At 47.5% G+C, this 21,420-nt stretch overlaps 1 long non-coding RNA gene across 1 annotated transcript; it reads left to right on the plus strand.

Annotated features, from left to right (window-relative positions):
* Positions 1 to 5,576: 5,576 nt before the first annotated feature.
* Positions 5,577 to 20,401, plus strand: LOC125914527 (uncharacterized). Its single transcript, XR_007455331.1, has 3 exons — positions 5,577 to 6,232; positions 9,248 to 9,360; positions 20,064 to 20,401. It is a non-coding gene; the product is annotated as an uncharacterized LOC125914527 (long non-coding RNA).
* Positions 20,402 to 21,420: the final 1,019 nt, after the last annotated feature.

Consider the following 21,420-nt stretch of genomic DNA (forward strand, 5'->3'; position numbering starts at 1 on the left):
TGAATTTGTAATGATTACCTTCTCTTTCGTCCAAGCTCGAAAACTTTGTTCTTCAAAAGAGCATGTCTTTGATGTTTTTAAAGCCAGTTCATAAAGTGGAAGTATTAGAAGAATCATAGATCTCCTATATTCAGGATTTACTGTGCTAATAAATATTATCACATCATTAAGGTGTTAACTATTTGATTCATGCTCTCTGTTAAATCAAAACTAATGCAAGTTCATTAATAATCAAACTTATTAAATAGGAGGAATTTAGTTTGTAATACAAGGAAAGAAATATGCCATCCATTTTAGTTCATAATTTTCCCACTCTGATAACAGCTATGAAATTTGAGTAATGTGCTTTTTTTTTTTTTTTTTTTTCCAAATTGGTTTTCCTATTGGTAGATTGTGTTTCCAGAGAAAGGTACAAGGCGGAGATAGTTGGCTGTTTCTGTGAGCTCTTGGGGGATTAGTTTCAAGGTAGACTGAGTCCCACAGTGAAGGCAATTCTCTGGGTTAGTGAAGGTGGGTTAGGCTTGCAGCCATTCCCCGTGCTTCAGTCATGCGGAGGGCCTGCTTCAGCCAAATACATATTATTATGGAGATGTTACAGAAAACTGCAGCTCAGGAGCTCTTGCTAGGGTATCTGAAACCCCTCGTTTGCTAAGGAAGCTTCTGAATCAACAGTGACTGGGCTGTCTGGAATAATATCCTTGATTCTGAGGGAGACCAGCCCGGCCTTTGTAGTGACAGACAAAGGCGAGTTATTGGGATCACTGCCCAGGGCATTTGTTGTCCTGAGGAGTGTTACCTTTGACTGTTCTTAACCAAAGATGGGCGAGGATCATACTCAAGGGGAGCATTTAGTAGGACAAAATCAACGATTGCTCCTGGCAGAGCTAATAGCCTTTGAGAAGGGTTATCCTATTTGCCAACTTTGAAATATACACGTTTGCCCTGGTAATTAGCAGTGAGCTGCTGGCAGCCAGGCAGACCTGGCTTTAACTGATGAATCAGCCTGTACAGGAAACTTGCAGGGGCTGTGACGCTGAGCCGGTTCAGCTTGGCCCGGGTGCTTGTAAGGCCCAGCTCCCTGTATGGATAGCACAGAAGGAAGGAACTCTTCTAAAGGATATGCATTCTGGAACTACTTGCCTTTTTTAAATTAAAAGAAATGTTTGCATTCAAAGAATATTTACTTCATATCTGGAGAAATGAAACTCAACATTAAAAGCCCTTTAAATGTGTATCAGTGATGTGGGGGGGGGGGGCACCTGGGTGACTCAGTTGGTAGAGCATTCAGCGCTTGTTCTCAGGGTCATGAGTTCAAGCCCCACATGGGAAGTGGGAGCCCACTTAAAAATATGTGTACCGGTGACTTTTTGGTGCTGACTAAATAGTAACTACTCACGACTTCCTGATAGTACCTCAGAGTACACATCCTTGCTCAGTAAATCCATGAACAGAATGTAACATTTCTCTAGGATTCCATTAAATTTTTCTTTGTGACTGGGATTATGTAGACAATGATGGCTATCTAGATATGAAGAGAAAGTGGGTTTTCTGCTCCAAGTTGCCCAAATTAAGCCTCTCAGAAGATACGTTGTATCCACAATCCTAAAGTCATATTAGGTCATTTACATGTTCAGCTGATCTTGAAAATAGGTGTTTTCAAAAAAAAAAAAAAAAAAAAAGTTTTTTTTTTTTTCTCTTGATTTCTTTTTGATACACTAATTTGGTGGGATGAGTTCCCTGGAATAAAATGTTGCATTTTTTCCCCCCTCGGCTATCTGTTCTCATAAATTGGGTATTTAATCCAAGAGACTCTAAGGTATGTAAGAGAGGTTGGTTGCTCAGTCAGATGCCAGTGTGTTTATCTAAAATACGTTATTAAATGGGGCACCTGGGTGGCTCAGTCAGTTAAGCCTCCAACTCTTGGTTTCAGCTCAGGTTATGATTTCACAGTTTGTGGGTTTGAATTACCCATTCCCCACCCCCACCCCCACCCCCACCCCCCACCGCTGTTGGTCTCTGCGCTGACAGTGCAGAGCCTGCTTGGGATTCTCTCTCTCCCTTTCTCTCTGCACCCCCGCTCACGCCATCTCTGGCTCTCTCAAAATAAATAAATAAAATAATAAAATGTTATTAAGCCATGAGGTGAGCCCACACCAGTGAGTAGGGGCAGCGGTAAGAGTTGCACTGGTCCCAAAATATAGGAACATGGGTCTCAGTCCTAGAACTCTGCTGTGTTCAGGCCTCCATTCTGGGGGTGCGTGGGCCTGGGAGAAGGGGCCAGCTTGTATAGCTACAGCCGGAGGGCGTCAATTAAAGATGGCGGCCATAGACAGATCTCAACGGAAGTGTGCGCATGTGCCGGTGCAGGTGCATAAGCCACGGGCCACGGAACGCATCTGTTTTAGTACCTTGTCTCTAAGCTCTTAACCTAGCCTGAGAAACCCCTTCCGTCAGAATCCTGAAGATGGCACAGGAACATGCCTCCCAACACTAGATGGAACTAGGAAATTTGTTGAGATGTCACAAGCTGGAAAAGAAAATTCTAAGCTGCTAATACTAGTGCCCTGAACTAAAATCATTCAGTTTAGCAGTCTCAATAGCAAAATGGAGAATCCTCAGAGGAAGACAAAAGCTAACCGTTCCTTTCATCATTTCCAAAAATTATAAAATTAAAGACATTTCATCAAGGTCATGCCCCAGGAGGGCTTTGTAAATATTCTCAGGAGTTTTGTCCTAATTGCCTAATAACTGAGATCCCTTTGTAACAAGTCCCTTCAGTAATTTCCCAGTCCAGGTGGCTTTTTGTGACACATTTCATTTTATGGAAACTAGCATCATGAGGTTTCAGAGTATATACAGCAAATGGATTGAATCTGAATCAAGAAATCTGCATTATGTTTGAATTGTTGCCAGTTAAAATAGGTAATCATGTCATAATTGTGTTGAATGTGCTTACCTAATCAGAATTCCTGGTTAATTCCAACAGTGGCACCTGAAAACATTTTTTTTTTTTGAGAGAGAGAGAGAGAGAGGGAGCGAGCATGTGTGTGAGTGAGTGGGGGAGAGGGGCAGAGGGAGAAGGAGAGAGAGAATTTTAAGAAGGCTCCAGATCCAGGGCAGAGCCCAACTCGGGGCTTGATTTCATGACTGTGAGATCATGACCTGAGCCGAAATCAAGAGTCAGACGCTTAATCAAGTGAAGCACCCAGGCGTGCCCCCCTTCTTTTTTGGGCTGGATTTCTTCCAGATGGACAGTTAAGTGGTATGACTATTATCTGCTCTTTCTTAAAAGTTGCGCCTCTTTTCAAAATCTAGTATTTTGGAAAGGATAAAGTGTGCTGAGCTATATCGCCCCGAGCTGAGTACTGGTGGGTACTGAAGAGAAATAGGGTGATGTCATCAATATTTGCCGGACGACACTAATATGACCTGTAGTAGCAGGTGATACTCTTTAGTGGGACCACTGCTCCCTGCATGAGATGAGTCTTTGAAGAGCTCTTGGCGGGGTGGCCCGGGGGTGGGGTTGGGGGGTAGATGCCCTCTAGAGAACACATGCATAACTGTGGGTCCCAGGGGAGGAAGTAAGCCTTTTGCTCTTGCTGTGGGAATCTTATTAAGCCTTTCTGTGGGGAGAAGGAAGGGACAACAAATGCAGCCTGTGATAATCAGTTTCTTACAATATACTTTGATGGCACTGACTTAGTTGTTTTTAGCTGAAATCATTAGCTTCCATTTTTAGTATAACAAACTACTGGCTAAATTAGGCTACCGTAAGCCATTAAGATGGATGTCGGAATTAAAAACATTTTTGGAAAAAAGCCTGGTTGGAGCCTTTGTTATAAGCCCTGGGACAGGAATCGGGTCCTGTTTCTGGTCTCTTGATAGCTGTCACTCTGACGTTCCCAGCATACACTCGGCCTCCTGTTCCTGAGATGGGAGCACACAGGCCCACTTTCCTCCTTCTGGTCAAAGCTTTACTTTCTTGACATTTTAAGGAATAATAGATTTTATGCTGAGAATAAATTCTGTCAAAAAGCAAAGTAACAAATACTCAAAATTCATCACTTCTCAATTATTTTACTACATTTTCTTATGTTTGTTGTAGCAGTGACTTACGTTTATCGTGCCTGTAGGTTGGAAATACCACAGAATGATGTGTTACTGTGCCTCTCTTTCCAAGTCGGTTCGGTGACATCATGGCAGCTTGCCCTTGGCTGTGATAGGGCTATTTACACTGTAGAAATCAGCAAATACTGTACGTTGGGACTTGACTCATTGTTTTGTTGATTATCTAGACTTAAGAAAGTGATGGAAAAAATATTAATAATGCCGATATAAGTTGTCATCTATAGCCTTTACATTGCAAATAGCACAAAGACCTGAAATAGTCTTCCATTATTTGAAAACTATTATCCAATGTATCCAAGTGAAGTTTCGACACCCAGAGGAGTTGTTTGACATTTGTATTACTCATTAAAAAAAAATCAACATTCATGTCAGAACTATACTTGTTGACCCACTGCAACCATAGACTGGCTACAGATGCAAGAGCTTGGTAAAAATCAACAAAGGATTTCTTTGAGGATCAATTGGCTATATGGAGTTTAAAGAGTATTGTGTATTTGATTATTATTTGTATAAAGTGTGTCTTCTTTTGTACTGGTAAAATGTACAATAAACACACACTCCACACACAGATGCATCGGTTGTTTTTTTCCGAGAGCTGGTTGGGGACTGTTTACCACACTGGTGCCTAAGGGGGAATTTTCTGGAATCCTGGAAATGGTACATGTGGACTGCATACTGGGGTTGTTCTTCAGATTCGCTACATACGGAGGCAAGTCTCTCGATCACTGTCTATTCAGAGTGGAGGCCACCCCGTGGTGAGTAGGTATTTCAATCTTTTTAGTAAGATTCCAATCCTCTCCGGCAAAACCCCCATGAGCCTGTCGTGCTCACAAAACCCCTGAACCGTGCACGTGTGACTCTCCCGATCAGTTCCGGCCAGAGGCCCGGATGGGGCCTAACGAGGAGGCCTTCGTTCTGCCTCTCGCCTCACTGGGCCCCAGAGAATGGTCTCGAGTGAGGACCCCACGCCGCAGCTGGCACTTGTTCGGGGAACAGGATCTTCCTTAAGACCGGCAGCGGCTCCCTGAGCGCCTGCTCCTGTTTAGTGACAGTGCTTGCTCGTTGCTTCACGTCCATTCCTCGGGGAGGCCGAGCCTCATGATGTCCGTGACGGCCACAGACAACGAGGTGGCGCACCTCTGTGCTGAGCTGGCCCCCCCGACAGCCGCCCGGTGGCCTCGCCCCAGGATGACCATCAGATCCTCATGGGTCCGCTTTTTCCCGAAGGAAAGTGGTCTTAGGGCTGGGCTCTGCAGACAAGCATTTTCTTTTGTTTGTGTCTTTCTTATGTCAAGTCTGGGGCAGAAGAGAGAAAACTGCGGCAAGCGGTGAATTCTAACCTCTTCCTGTGCCTCAGAACTTGACCGGAATAGAGACAACCTGCAGCCACTTCACCCTTCTGTGCTTCTGAGATGCTTTCTTTTGTTCCCGGCCCCGTGTGAACCTTTGCCGCAATCCCCTTGATCCTCTGGAGCTAGGGAGAGCTTCAAGGTTTTCCTCCTGATCCCTCCCGTATCCCCCTCAAGGCCAAGTACACGGATGGGCCGTGGTGGCGCTAGACCGCAGTAAGGAACGCCTTCCCTTCCGGACTCCTCGAGAACACGCGCACACCCCTGACTGCGGCTGCAAAACGTGATGTAGCGTTCCGAGGGCCTGGGGCGGCTCGGTTGCGGCCACTTCTCAAAGAGATTTAAATGGATCCCCCCCCACCTCCCCGCCCAGACTAACGACCTGCGCCTGGGGATGTCCCTGCCTGTTACTTCTGTCCGCCTTAGCACCATCTGGACCGCGGGGTCTCCTGCCCAGGCCTCACTTCCAGCCGGGTTGTCCACAAGCGCAGAAAGAGCAGACATTGTTCACGCAGGGGAGGGGGCCCGGGGACCTGGAGACAGAGCCTTGGCCGACAAGCCGCCGGGTCCCCCAGAGGGCCGCCCCGAGGGAAGTCTCAGGGACCAGGACCCAGGAGCCATCTGACCCAGACCCGGCGCCCTCTCGGGGAGCTGGCCACTCTGCTGGTTTCAACCGTGAAGTTTAGAAATAAAAGTGCGCTAGATGGCCTTGCTTGGACTTTGAAGGAGCCACAGCAAACTTAAGTGGCCGCAAGGTGAGTGGAGAGGAGGCAGATGGGCAAGGCGTTGGGAATATGGAACCGGTTCTCTGAATAATGCGTCACCATTTCAAAAGAGCGTTCACGTCCTGCTTTGGTGGAAGCAGGTGTGATCCTGTTTAAAGCAGGGGTCTGGGATGCTGGACTTGACTGCAGTGCGTGCATTTCTACTTCTGAGAGCCTGCAGTGCTGGGCTGGTGACGGTGCAACTCCTGGCTCTCTGCGAGGACAAAAAAAAAAAAGCCCTGATTTACACTGTTTGACGCTTCCGGTCGTGTAAATACTCCCACCACCGCAGATCCCGGGCTACCTGTGTGATGTCACTGATGGCAGGCACGGGAAGAGACGCCAACGACTGGCTTTCCTAAGCGGGTAGGAGCCAGCTCTGTGGCACTGCTCTCATCCGGGTCAGAGATTTTGCTTCGCGGGTGTTCTGGAATGTTGCCCCGCCCCCTCCCTTCCTGGCCTGAGCAGAGCGGAATCCTGGAGAACCTGAGTCCTGGGGGGCAGCGGGTGGTGGTTGGGGGGGATCCAAGGAGGTAGGCGGCGGACGGCTTTGAGAGCCCCAGATGCAGCCGATGGCACAGGGCTCCCCTCAGTGGTCGCGGAGGGCTTGGAGGGAAGGGCCTGTGGGCCGTGGCCAGGGGCAGCCAGCACAGGCTCCACACAGGCCTGGGTGCTGCCTGCCCGAGAGCTGAGGATGGGCCCTGGCTTCTTGGTACCTTTCTCTTTCATTTTTGTGTGTGTGTTTCAAAATCTCCGGAATTCCAAAACATCTTCTCTGACTACCTGAGAATGTTGCCCTGAGGGTCAGCTGAGATGATGTGGCAAATCTACATCATAGACTAGAGAGGGCTTTGTATGTGTAATGGGCTATTATTAAGCTTATTAACATCTATGAATATTTGGGCATAGTACCGGGCCATAATTAAAAAAAATAATTTTCTTGGGGTGCCTGGTTGGCTCAGTCGGTTGAGGTTCTAACTCTTGATTTCGGCTCAGGTTCCTTGATTCCAGGCTCCTGGGATGGAGTCCTGCTTAAGCCCTGCCCAAGATTCCCATTCATTCATTCATTCATTCATTCTCTCTGTCTCCCCCTCCCCCCCACTCCCTGTCTGCCCCTCTTCCCTGCTTGTTGTCTCTTTCTCTAAAAAATATTTTTCTTACTAGAAATTATAAAAAATTAGGGGGGGGGGCGGCACCTGGTGGGTGCTCAGACAGTTAAGCATCCAACTTCAGCTCAGGTCATGATCTCACAGTTTGTGAATTCCAGCCCCACCTGGGGCTCCAGCTCAGAGCCTGGAGCCTGCTTTGGATTCTGTGTCTCCCTCTCTCTGCCTCTCCCCCACTCGCACTCTTTGTCTCTCTCTCAACAATACATATTAAAAAAAATTCTTTTTAAGAAATTATAAAAAATCAGAAAGTAAGAGAAATAAAATGAAGAAAAAAAGTCACCGATAATCATACTTTGATGAATTTCATCACATACTTTGTGCATATATATGTATTACCTACCATAAATTTGTAAAAATATTCAGTGTTCCTATTCTTCTATTGCTTACCAAATACTATCTCCTAGACATATTTTCTTTCTAAATACATCTTTTACAACATAGTTTTAAATTCTTTTTTTTTTTTTTTTTGAGAGAGAGAGAGAGAGTGAGCAGGAGAGGGGCAGAGAGATAGGGAGAGGGAGAATCCCAAGCAGGTTCCACGCTGTCAGCATGGAGCTCATCTTGGGGCTTGAACTCCCCAACAGTGAGATCATGACCTGAGCCGAAACCAAGAGTCAGAGGCTTAAAACTGACTGAGCCACCCAGGCATCCCTACAACATAGTTTTAAATGGCCACACAATATTATATTGTATGGATATAATGTAATTTTTTTTACTACCTCTCCATTATTGGAACTTTTTCTTATTAATTTTTTTTTTAATTTTAGAGAAGGGGGGGAGAGGGGCAGAGAGAGAAAGAGGCAGAGAGAGAATCTCAAGCGGGCCCCACACTGTCAGTGCAGAGTCTGACATGGGGCTCGATCTCATGAACTGTGATATCATTGACCTGAGCTGAAATCAAGAGTCAGAATCAGGCGTTCAACCAACTGAGCAACCCAGATGCCCCAGAACTTTTTATTTTAATTTCTTTTTTAAAAATTATTTTCAATGTTTATTTATTTTGAGAGAGAGAAAGGCAGAGCATGAGTGGGGTACGGGCAGAGAGAGAGGGAGACATAGAATCTGAAGCAGGCTCCAGGCTCTGAGCTGTCAGAACAGAGCCTGATGCGGGGTTCGAACCCACAAACCATGAGATCAAGACCTGAGCTGAAGTCAGACGATTACCCAACTGAGCCACCCAGGTGCCCCTATTTTAATTTCTTACTTAAATATGATTAACATCCTTGTAGACAAAGTCTTTGGACATAGCCTCCATTACTTCCATGAAAAAAATTCCTAGCAGTATTATTTTCTGAATCAAAGGATATTTTTGCAGATTAAAAAAAAAAAAAGGATTCAATGAGATCACATGCACAACATATTTGATACAGTGCAGTGCTTGGGGTGTGTGTGTGTGTGTGTGTGTGTATGTGTGTGTAAGGCCCAATAAATGACAGCTATCATTGTGTTATTCATTTGATTAGCAGACTATTGCTTTATTGCTCTCAGTGGTAACTTTATTCTAGGAGGTGGACTTTTACTGTGTTGTTTTTCGGGGGGATATTTTGAAGAGAGTGTGATGGCAGAATGGATATCATCCTAGAAATTCAGAGCAATCACAGAGCCTCCAGGAATCAGGGATCAATTCTCTAGTCCTGCCTTTGATGTTCCTTGTTGCATTTACTTTTGGTCACTTGCCCTGAGAAGGTCACGGGTATAAGGAGAAGAGACAAAGCTGCCAATCCTTATTCATCAATAACTTTGCAAAGAGTTTGAATGTTGAGAGAAACTTGAGTCTCAGGTTAAAACAACTTGGGGGCTTATGTGTGGATTTCACTTACCCTTTATGGGTCTGCAGGTACCTGAGCATCGCCTGTGTGTGTCCCACACACCCTCCTGTCCCCGTGTGCCTCTGAGATGGCTCCCAGAGGGCAGAACCATCCATCAAAGCCGGGCAGGCCTCCAGCTCAGGTAACCACCGCACTTACACAATTGTCCCTTTAAGAAAGGTCTGCGGGGGATGTGTTCCTTCCTGCTTCTGTGCTCCTGAAGGTTTTCATGTCCACACTAACCCACTGTGGGCCTGGGCCAAGGCCAAGTTGCCCATCAATATTTTAAAGTAGCGGTGTTATAAAATTTATGGAAGACGCACAAAGGACAATTCCCTGAAGTGACCAGCCCGCTGAGAGGGGATATTGGCTAAAAGGAGATTTCTCTTTGAAACAGTGTGAGATCAGCTGCCAAGCTGGGGAAACCCTTTATATGCATGGGCTCAGAGCTTGGGGGAGAGGGAAATCTGACCTGGTTTCAAATCCCACCTACAACTGTTAATTTATTTGGTTATCTATTAACAGTCTCCTGGCAGCTTACTTTTATGTTTAAAATTAAGTGCTTGATTGATTATTTTCTAGAACAGTGATGGGATGTTGTTTTATACTTAAGCCAATCCATTAGTGGGCTCTCTCATTACTGATCTCTTTTCCTTCCTTTCTTGGTTCATTGTGTGTGTGCCTGTGTGTGCACCTGAAGTTTGTGAGAGGGGAGGAAAATGGGGCTTTTATATACTCCCCAAACTATGGTGTCCACTGCGAGGTGGTTCATTCTCGGTATGATTCACAGGTGGGAGCAGAATCCCAGAGAATTTTTTATTACAGTGATCTCATTTTATCAAAACTCTTGGCGTAAGCTTCTATTTTTTAAAAACCTCTACTCTTGGGGCGCCTGGGTGGCGCAGTCGGTTAAGCGTCCGACTTCAGCCAGGTCACGATCTCGCGGTCCATGAGTTCGAGCCCCGCGTCAGGCTCTGGGCTGATGGCTCGGAGCCTGGAGCCTGTTTCCGATTCTGTGTCTCCCTCTTTCTCTGCCCCTCCCCCGTTCATGCTCTGTCTCTCTCTGTCCCAAAAATAAAAAAAAAATTAAAAAAAAATTAAAAAAAAAAACAAAAAACCTCTACTCTTGTTTTACCTGCTTAGGAGGCATCTTCAAATATTTCCAAAATTCTTTAGATTTGCTTCTAAGGATTTGGAACTCTCTCATTTAAAAAAAAATTAGGTTTATTAAATATTAAATACATACAAAAATAAGCTTTGTGAGGCAGAGCCTTGTGACTCTTGGGCTCAGGCAGGTTTCTTGGTGTTCTGGCTGCTTAGTGGTCTATCAGCCCTTGGGGTGGTCAGGTGTGGCCTGAGGTGGCCTGACCTCCCAGGCTCGTCACGTCTGGCCGCCCAGAACAGTACCAGCCGAGCAGGGTCTGGCCTGTGTTGCACCTGAAAAAGGTTGGGAAATCACTGGAATAAGGTCTGAGGGGTGACAATCAAATGAGCCTCTGGGTCCACAGTGCACAGCGCAAGGGCTAAACGGTGCTGTCTGTTCTCACCGGCCCTCCTTTGGGGTGGAGGGTCCTTCTGGTTTACGGGCACAGGGAAGGATGACTCAGTCCAGCAGTGGCAATCAGGAGCGTGTGTCGCCCTGCCTGTGGTGCGTTCTGTCACAGGGCTGTCTCACAGGAAGTGCAGCCGTCTGCCCTGCGCACGTTGGTCAGGAACAAACAGGCAATCCGCATCGCGGACCATGTTTTGCGTATAGGCGTGTCCCTAAAATTTTGCCCGGCAGCGGAAGTGTTGTAAATCTAGTACATTTCACATATATTTGGGGGGGATGGGAGTCTAAAGGAAACCTTCAATGAAGCACAGACCCTTTCTCTAACAACACGCCCTCCTGGGCTAATTTGGAAACCTAAGATTTTTGACTCAGGCTGGAAGGTGGCTGGGTTCAGTTGCGACGTCTTGCTAAGAGAAAGAAGCTGGGTTCCGTTAAGCAAAAGGCACCTGGAGAGATAGTCCAAAACCCCATTATTAGCAGCTTTACAGTGGTAAAGAGCCTGAGGACACCTGGGCTGGGGTTGGCGCTCACCTACCAGACGCTTCTAGCTCTTCTGCTTCCTGGAAGGAGATGTCACGTGGACAGCAGCCAATGCTGGGGCCTCAGAAGCCTAAGTAATGACTCTGCCTTCATGGGAAGAACTTTGGTGCGGTAGGCAGGTGGGTGGGGGGCGGCTCCCTCTGGGTCCACACTTCCTGAGGACACCTGCAGCTCTCCCCAAAGGAAATGCTTACTCCACCCTTCATTTCCTGGGGCCGCTGTGACAAAGTACCACCAACAGGGTGGCTTAAAAAAAAACAAAAACAAAAAAACCCCAGAAATTTATTCTCTCACAGTTCTGAAGGCTGGAAATCCAAAATCAAGGTGTCGGGAAGGCCAGGCTCCTTCCACCGGCTCTGGGGAGAACGTTCCTTGCCTTTTCCAGCTTCCAGTGGCACCAGGTGTTCCTTGGCTTGTCTCTGTGTCACTTCAATCTCTGCCTTGGCCTCACGCAGACTTCTCCTGTGTCTTCTCTTCTGTCACTTGTAAGAACACTTGTCATTGGATTTAGGGCCCACCCGGATCACCTTGAGATCCTTGATTGTATCTGCAAAGACTCTTTTCCCAAAATAGCTCATATCACAGGTGCCGGAAAGACACGTTGATGTCTTTCTGGGGGACACCATTAAGCCCCCCACACACCCTCTTCTTGCCTTTCCCAGAAAGCACTCCTCCACACTCCTTAGGACCTGCTAGCTTCACGTCTCCCACTTATGAGGCAGCACCGTATGGTCAGAGCATGGAAATGGGGTCTCAGGGCTGAGGTGGGTGTTCCAAGCACAGGCCTGGAATCCAGTAGAACCTGGAACCCAACCCTGGTTCCCCGGATGAGACCTGAGCAAGGAATCAAACCTCTCAGGACTCTGGTTCCTCATCTCTAAGACCAGGAGAGTAACATTTCTGTGGAGAGAGCCAACGTGATATGTAAGAAGTAAACGCTCCGGGTGGGAGGAATCCTTCGCTATCATAGCATTATTATGGGCTGGGAATGGAGGAACCCAGGCTTCAAGTCTGACTGTTCCTGACTAGCCCTGTGACCTCTGGTGGGCCCCTAAGGAATGTATAAAGTGTCCGAGTGTCTGTGCGATCTAACAGTGACTCCTGGCTTTTTCAGCCACAGCAGCCTCGAGCCCTTGGTCTGGCAGAAGCTGTCCAAGAGAACTCTGAGCTTCAGTGTAGCTCATGTGTACTCCTGGGGCTGGGTTTCCAAAATAGCACAGGAGAATTTTGCAGCACATTTAAAAATAATATTTGCTGCTCGGTTGTCACTGGAAACATGGTTTTGGTGGGCTGTATTTCACTTCTCCTGGAAAGGAAACAATTTGTGGAAGCCCTGAGTTGGAGAATAGGGTTAGAGAAACAGCGGTTTTAGTCCGTTCTCCTGTGTCCAGAGGAGACTTTCCAGAACCAGAGACATCGTGCTGTCCAGGCTCCTTCGCAGGGCCTGTGCAGGGCATGCCGTGGAAAATCAGAAGCATGCTTTGAATTTACAGGTGGAGAAATTGAAGCTCAGAGAGGGGAGGTGGCCTGTGTGAGGTCGTCCAACTGGGGGACCAGGACTCTTCCTTTCTAGAGTTCTTTCTGGGATTCTTTTTTTTTTTTTTTTTAATTTTTTTTTTTTAACGTTTATTTATTTTTGAGACAGAGAGAGACAGAGCATGAACAGGGGAGGAGCACAGAGAGAGGGAGACACAGAATCTGAAACAGGCTCCAGGCTCTGAGCTGTCAGCACAGAGCCCGACGCGGGGCTCGAACTCACGGACCGTGAGATCATGACCTGAGCTGAAGTCGGACGCTTAACTGACGAGCCACCCAGGCGCCCCTCTTTCTGGGATTCTTATTTCATCTGACATTGCTTTGGGGTTCCACTGTGTAGGACACATTTTTTTTTAAAGTTTATTTATTTTAAGAGAGAGAGTGTGTGTGCACAAATGGGGGAAGGGCAGAGAGAGAGGGAGAAACAGAACCCCAAGCAGGCTCTGTGCTGCCAATGCAGAGCCTGACTCGACACTCAATCCCATGAACCACGAGATCATGATGTGAGCCGAGATGAAGAGCTGGACGCTTAACCGACTGAGCCACCCAGGTGCCCCTAGGACACATTTTCATCGAACACTGTTGTGCTACTGTTCAGTTATAGTTAAAAATATATTCATTCCTCCCAGGGAAATTACAGTCTAATGCAAAGTTAAAAGAAAAAGAGGAGCCTAGATGAGACAGAGCAGAGAGAAATTCTTCCAAATGGAAGATCTGGAACAGGAATCTGGAGGCTCCTGCAACTTTCTCACATTTGCTGTAGAAGGGGACACGTATTTTATTTGCAAACAAGCCTTCATTTAAAAGGGTAAGGCACATAGGGCACTTGTTGGGATGAGCAATGGGTGTTGCATGTAAGCGATGAATCATGGGAATCTACCCCAAAACCAAGAGCTCAGTATACATATTGTATGTTAGCCAACTTGACAATAAATTATTATTAAAAAATAATAAAAATATAAGGGTAGGGCACAGGAGGACCTGGGTGGCTCAGTCAGTTAAGCGTCCAACTCTTGACTCTGGCTCAAGGTCATGATCTTAAGGTTCATGGGATCGAGCCCCGAGTTGGACTCCTTGAAGACGGCACAGAGCCTGGTTGGGATTCTCTCTCTCCCTCTCTGCCCTCCCCCCACTCATGCTCTCTTCTTTCAAAAATAAATAAAAATTAATTGAAAAAGGGGCGCCTGGGTGGCTCAGCTACTTAAGCGACCGGCTCTTGGTTTCGGCTCAGGTCATGATCTCACGATTTCGTGAGTTCAAGCCCCACATCGGGTTCCATGCTGGCAGTGCAGAGTGTTTGGGATTCTCTTTCACCTCTCTCTCTGCCCCTCCCCTACTTACGCTGTCTCCATCTCTCTCAAAATAAATAAATACACTTAAAAAAAAAGAAGTAAAAGGGTAAGGCATATCTATTTCTTTTCTCCCCAAGGCCTGGTATCTGAACACAACTTTTGCTCATACAGACTTATTTGGCAAAGTTCTAAAGATCTCTTTCCCAGGATCAGCATCTTACCTGCCAAGCTAGATACACACACTTAGGTATTTATTTTTTAGAGAAATAAAACTTTAATAGTCGTGAAACCAGGAGTATCCCCTGCTTAACCACCTCACCAGGTGAAGAGGATATTTCAGCAATTCAAAAATGAGTCTGACCTTTGCCTGGGGGCATGTGTGCAGGTATTAAGGGCTGTTGAAGGACAATCTGTATAGTACAGGAGGTGACATCTGTTCTACAGAATGTGACAAGGCCTCATCTTATCAGTTGCCTGCTCTACTGACTTTCAGCCTGTTTCTGAGGATGGTTCCAGTGGCCGAGGAGAGAGCACTTGGCCTTTGACGGGTCTCTCATTTGTCCAGCTTAGCACTGGGCAAACCTTCAGAAAAGAAAATGCTTGATTTTCAGATAGTTGCATTGTAATGACCAGAGTGTGTGTGTGTGTGTGTGTGTGTGTGTGTTTGTGTGTGTGTGTGTGCGCGCGCGCACGCGCTTCTGTGTGGACCGAGGTGGGGGTGGGGGAGGAAAACAATTTATAAATCACATCTTGCAAATCCTTCCATTCTGAATTGGTTGTAAACTCATTTCTTTGCTTTTCTCAAGCTTTGATTTATGTATTGGGATCATGGGGTTTGTGTCCCTTCTTCTGACTCGAAGTTTGAATTTAGCCGGGTGCTCCATAAAAATGTTGGGTAATTTGCATGCTCTGGGCTGATTGAGTTGCATTCTTTATATGACCATTTTTAGATGGATTGTCTCTGTGGGCCCCTGTCCTTTTGTTTTCTGGGGTTCAGAGGTTACATCAAAAACCTCCCTGCCTGCTGCCTGATGTGACCTTTGAACCCCAAAGGGCACAAGATCACGAGGCCATAAAATCAAGCACAAACACTAAAGGTGTCAGTCTGATTGTCCTCTGAGGACAGGAGTTTAGGGCTTGAGCACATGATTTGGGGGAGTGGGAATACTGAGAGAGCAAAAAGCAGGGAACACTGAACATCTGAACCTCAGTCCATAGCCAGGAAGGATGTAAAAAAAAAAAAAAAAAAAAAAAGCCTAGGGGGATAGACATTGTGCAAATTGCTAAAAATGTCAGCGCCATCTTTCTCCAGGCATTTCTGGTAGGACAGGACCGAGAATGTCAAGCATGCCTGATCTGCAGACTGTGGGGACCAGATGCTATTTTCCAACTGTGTCGCCATAATCTGGGTCGCTTTTCTGGATGCTGCCCGCCCTGGCCAGCGTGAAGACGGCAGGAAGTCATTGGAAGGAGGTCTGCATGCTGGCCCTGCTATTCAAACTCTCAGGAAGGACAGGCTGAAATCTGAGAGCCGCAGCCTGCACGGCTTGGAAGGAAGAGAGCTCTGGATTAGCTGTTGGTTTTTTAAAAGGGGAAGAAGCGCTGGCTCAGTGTCAAACCTCCAAAGAGTATGTCATTAGAAAGGGGAAAAATCTATTTGGAATAATGGTAAAGGTCTCCTTGTGGCTGGCTAGCATTTCAGGGCAAACCAAAACAAACATGCAAGGGAAATGCAGTGGAACCCTGCAGGGCCCAGGTTGAACGGTGAAGGCTCAGGCTCAGGCTCCTTGACACCAAATAAATTATCCAGAATATTCTAAAACCATAAGTGAACTTCTACTGATTTATGCAGAGGTTTCCGAGGTCTTTCAAAAATGCATGTGAGGAGCAATTACGTTCCCCAGTGGCATGGAAAATGTTCCACAGCAGCAGAAAGGAGCAGAGCAGAGCACGGCTGAAAGCCTACAGCTGCAAATAAGCTGCCATGGTGGAAAAAAGCCCATAAACGGGAACAAGAGTAGGGGGAGGGGTCGTCCTTGGGGAGAGGTCAGGGTCTACTCTGGATTGCACGGAGGGGGAAACCGAGCCCCACGACAAAGGTGACCCAGAGACATCTGTCCCCAGATGTTATTCTCATGCCCAAAGGGGAGGGAAGGGTTTTTTTTTTTTTTTTTTTTTTTAAGAATGTATACAAATCTGAGTCTTCCCCCCACCAGGGCAAGCAAGGAAAGAGGATACCCCTGACCTGAAACTCGGACAGAGGCTGTGGGTTTGAAGGCCTTAAGAATCCAGACAGATAGAGGCATCTGGGTGGCTCAGTTGGTTAAGCGTCTGCCTTCAGTTCAGGTCATGATCTCACGGCTCATGGGTTCGAGCCCCGAATCAGGCTCTCTGCTGTCAGTGCAGAGTCCACTTCAGATCCTCTGTCCCTCCATCCCCAGCCCTCCCCAACTCTCTGTCTCTCTCTCAGAGGTAAATTTAAAAAAAAATCCAAGCAGATATTTGAGAGTTTGGGGCTAATTCCTTGAGAGTTGACTGCTGCTAAGGAGTGAGGGGTCCAGGTAGGGATGGGGAGGGAGGACAGGACACAGGGGCAGTGGGAAGGAACGAGAAGAGCCGTGGTGAGAAGATGGTTCTCGCTAGGATGACTGGTTCTCAAGCTGGGGAGGGATTTGCAGATGTGGATGAGGAATGGAGTAAAGTTGTTTTCTCTGGGATGACTGGGTCTCAGACCTACTCCAGGCCCCTGGCACTTAGGGATTCGTTTCTGGGAAGAGCTGAGCAGCTAGAACAAAACTCTTGTCTGTTTCCGCTTGTCAGAGTAGTTCTTTTGAAGGTGGGGACCCTGAGTTTCAAGTGTGTGATGCCCCCGTCTCACCAGGGGTGACACCCCGGTTTCCTGTCGTCTGGGATCACCTGCCTTGTCTCCTGATACCTGCTCTCCCAGAGGTCAGAGGGCCCCACTTGGATCCTTGTGCTTTCTTGGATTTGGACTAGTGGCAGTTTAAACCCCTGAGTTTTCCGGGGCGCCTGGGTGGCTCTGCCGGTTAAGTATCCGACTTCCTCTCAGGTCCTGATCTCAGGGTTGGTGAGTTCAAACCCTGCCTCAGGCCTCTGCTCCCTGCGTGGAGCCTGCTTCAGATCCTCTGTCCCCTCTCCTCTGTCTCTGCTGCTCCCCCACTTGTGCTCTTTCTCTTTCTCTCTCAAAATAATAAACTTAAAAAAAGTAAACCCCTGAGTTTTCCTGGTTTGCTTGATGGGAAAGAGGGGCAAATCCTGACGCCGTAGGAGAGTAATGGGCAGAGGACAATTTAGTTTGACTGAAGATCTGGGGAGAGGCCAAAGAACACCTTCTGGCAGGGCTGGCTTTTCACAGTGCGGTGGGGAAGACGCTCCTCCAAGCACCACACAGCTGGCTGCCCTGGCCTGGGGGCGGCCTGCCTTTTCCACCTGTTTGAAGCCCACGTTTCCTCAAAAGACCAGGGTAAATTCCCCCACCTTCAGGAAGTCTTCCTGGACCAGCCAGGTCAGAGTGATCTTTCTTTTCTGATTGTGCGGCGTGCCGTTTGTTCGGTGCGTATTATGCTTGGGTTTCCTACTCTCCACTACACGGACTGCCCGCGCGCCTGTGCATTTCCCTGGGTATGTATCTACTCCGCATCGAAACCTCTTTTGCAGCTCAGATCGAGACTCCTCCAGAGCAGGAGCTTTGTCTTTCCTCCCATCCATCCCCCTCTCTAAAAATATTTCCTGGTTCATTGACATATTGACTTCTTGGGTGCACCACACATCTCTCTTTGATGGACGTCCATTTTATTAGAAGCTTTCGTGGGAAAACGGTGATGCAAAATTCTCCTGGCTTCCCTACTCAGTGTTCCGTGAGTCCTTGGACGCATGGGACACCCACACAAATGATAGCACAGTCCTGGGTCACTTCCCACACAGTAGTGCTCTCGGGGGGCCTAGGGTGCAAGGGAGTTCCTTTTTGATGGGTGTGTGCAGTGAGTCAGGCTGGGAACAGGGACGCTGACACTTGGACACACCCTCAGAGGGTGTAAGTGGTTTGAGTCGGGACCCTGGTGTAGATATTTCCTACAGGCTCCCCAGATGGCTCTAACGTGCCTCCAGGGCTCGGCATCACTGGTCTACATGGTGAAGTAAGACTATCTCCTGGTTCCTGGTTCATTGGTTACAATTTCCACCCGCACAAGGTCTGCAGTCTCTGCATGTCGATTCCACATTCGTGGGGAGGGACATTTGATTGGCTGAATTTGGGACCTCTGTCTTGTTTGGTCCAATTAGCTGTGGCCAAGTTGCGCAGGGGGAGAGTGAGGTCATGAATTACAAGCCTGGAAATTGCTACTCCTTTAGATTTGGGGTCTATCTCCTGAGAGTGGGAGGTTGCACAGATATCCGCAAAGGTGACTTTAGATGTGGGGTCTATTTCCTAAGAGTGGGAGGTTGTGCGGATACCCCAGAGGTGACTGGTGTACCTCCTTGTGCCATTATGGTGTCAAACTTTACTAACAAAACAAGTGTTTGTTTTGCGGTGTGTGAACTCTTCAAGGGCAGAGATTGTCATTTTTGGAGACACCATGTATTCATCACATTTTTAATTTTCTGTATTTGATGCTGCCTTGACTTCTTGGAGCCTTGCAGCCCCTAGGGCGGGACTACCCCTTCTAGGGTTGTCTAATTCCTAGAGATAGCAGACAACTTATCTGCAAGCATGCCTTTGCTGTGCACACCAACCAATCTCAAGTCATGGGCTCCAACCACCTCTTGTCCTTAGGACATTATCCTCCTGCCCTAAATCACCCACTCCAGGGCCAGGCACCAGGAAGCATCCCTAGAGCTGAGAGCCTGCTGAAATTCTTGAAACTATCCAACCTCAAGCTTGCTCATCTGCTTACCCTTCCTCACCCATTCTTTCCCACAAAAACCACAATAAAGGCTTTTGCCCATAACTTTCCATTTGTTCCTTCGGCCTCCTGGCTGACCCTGGTGCTTCTTCGTGTGACCCCGCATGGCATGGTATGGTGTGCCCCCTCCTCTTAGGAACTGTAAGTTCCTAAAGTTCCTAAAACTGTAAGGTTTTTTTTTTTTTTACATTTGTATTCATCCTTATAACAACCATGCAGTGCACCTTATAGAACATATGAGCATGCCAGAGGGTTCCCTTGTACCACTTCTTTTTAAAAATTAATTTATTTATTTTGGGAGACAGAGAGCAAGGGAGGGGGAAAGAGAGGGAGAGAGAGAATCTGAAGCAGGCTCCACACTGTCAGCACAGAGCCCAACGCGGGGCTCTAATTCACAGACCGTGAGGTCGTGACCTGAGCTGAAATCAAGAGTCAGACGCTTAACTGATGGAGCCACCCAGACGCACTCCACCTTGTACCCCTTCTGAGTCAATACCCACCCACCCAGAGGTAGCCACTATTCTGGCTTCTGTTAAGTTTTAGGCGTTCTTGAACTTGGTATAAATGAAACCCTTTTGTATCTGGCCTCTTAACACTCATCATTGTGTCTCTGAGATTCATCCCTGCTTCTGCACGTGTTTGTAGCTCGTTCTTTTTCGTTGCTGGGTAGGGTTCTCCTGCATCGGGCTGGGACCTACAGGGCTTGCGGCTGGGACGTAGTGAGCTCTCCTTTTCGGTGGCAGCCGTCGTCTGGTCTGTTGGTCTCACCAAACCTGAATAAAACCATGATCCCTGGTACATTTTAGAATACCTGAGCACCTGGCATAGGGCCTTTCACGTAGAAGGCAAATGATAAGTATTTGCAGAATTGAATAAATGGGTGGGTGGCTGAGCAGAGCCTTGAGAATTTAGAGGGGGCCTGGGCATGACATGACATGGCTGGTCCAGCCCTGGGGGATGGATGCCTGGCTTACTTCTTTCATGCTCTTTCCTCTGTCCTAAGAAGAACCTTAGGCAATTACAGCCCAATAATAGTATGGAGGGACCAGGAGACTCTCTGAAAAGGAGCAATCAGACTGAAGAGCCAGGGCGGAAGAAGAAGGTGCGAGTCCAGCATCCCTGACCATGCGGAGCCCATCACGGCGTTTGTAAATGGCAGTGATGAATGAGCATGCTGTGCATATATGTCACCACGCCCGGCCTTCTCCCCTCCTTCCCCTCACGTTCTCTCTCCAGGATAAAAGATGCTTGGCGCTAAAGAACCCTTGTCTCTTCTATTCAGAACTGGGGGAAACTGACAAACTCCATTCTAGTTCATGAGACCCTGCGGTGAATTATGGGAAATGGAGGGAACTCATGACTGGAGCACACTTAATGAACCCAGGAACTCCAGTGATGGATGGATAGATGGAAATGAACATTAATCTACTCTCGGTCACTCCGATGATGTCATTTTTAACCAACCGTGAACATCACCCAGAAGCCAACCTGGAGACAGAGCAGTGATGATGGGGGGGGTGGGGGGTGCGGCAGCCAAGGGAGAAATATTAACCGGATCTCAGAATCCTGACAGTGGGTCCTTCTACGAGTTCATTTAAATGCTCCACTTAGCTCTGGAATTAAAATACGACAGGGCTAAAACTTTAATCAATCCAGTTCAGCCGCCACACTCAGGCACGAGCAGAGAATAAAATGAAGGTCACAGGAGAAGTCCGGGAGAGAGAATTTGACAGTCTGTGCAGATGAATGGGGTTATGCCAAATGGCCTTTGAGATGAAAAGGAGGCCCAGGCCGGCAGTTCATTTAGAACAGGAGTGGCAATCTGTCGATAGTGGGTGCCAGATTCCTGATCCCTGTTTTTCTAGAGGATGCAGGTGTGTGTGTGTGTGTGTGTGTGCGCGTGTGTGTGTGTGCGCACGCGCGCGAGTACGTGCTCACCTGCCCTAGTGGAAAAATAGGTGAGAAACTGCTAAAAACAAAAACAAAACCCCTCTTCTTCAATGTTTACTTAATTAGAAACTTAATTTATGTTAGTTAGCAACTAATTTCCATGGAGGGTTATTCCATTTTGATGCGCGTGGTGTTTCTTCACATATTTAGATTGCTTAGTCTGAACGCCTGAGGAATTCATAGAGGTGGTGGGGATTTAGAAACCCAGCGCATACAGCTGGCAGGCCAGGCCTGTGGCAGTGTGGTCATAAGCAGCTAATGAGGGTGCAGAGCAGGAGAGCAGGGGGCACCAGGGTCCAAAGGCCTGTTTCTCCTGCATTTTTGCCTTAGTCCCTGGCAAACACCCATCCACAGGGTACAAGGGAGGCCGGCTGTCCCCCACGTGCCTGCGAGAGGCCTGGCGGTGGGGA

The sequence above is a fragment of the Panthera uncia genome (assembly GCF_023721935.1).
Source record: "Panthera uncia isolate 11264 chromosome D3 unlocalized genomic scaffold, Puncia_PCG_1.0 HiC_scaffold_8, whole genome shotgun sequence".
NCBI classification, from domain to species: Eukaryota; Metazoa; Chordata; class Mammalia; order Carnivora; family Felidae; genus Panthera; species Panthera uncia.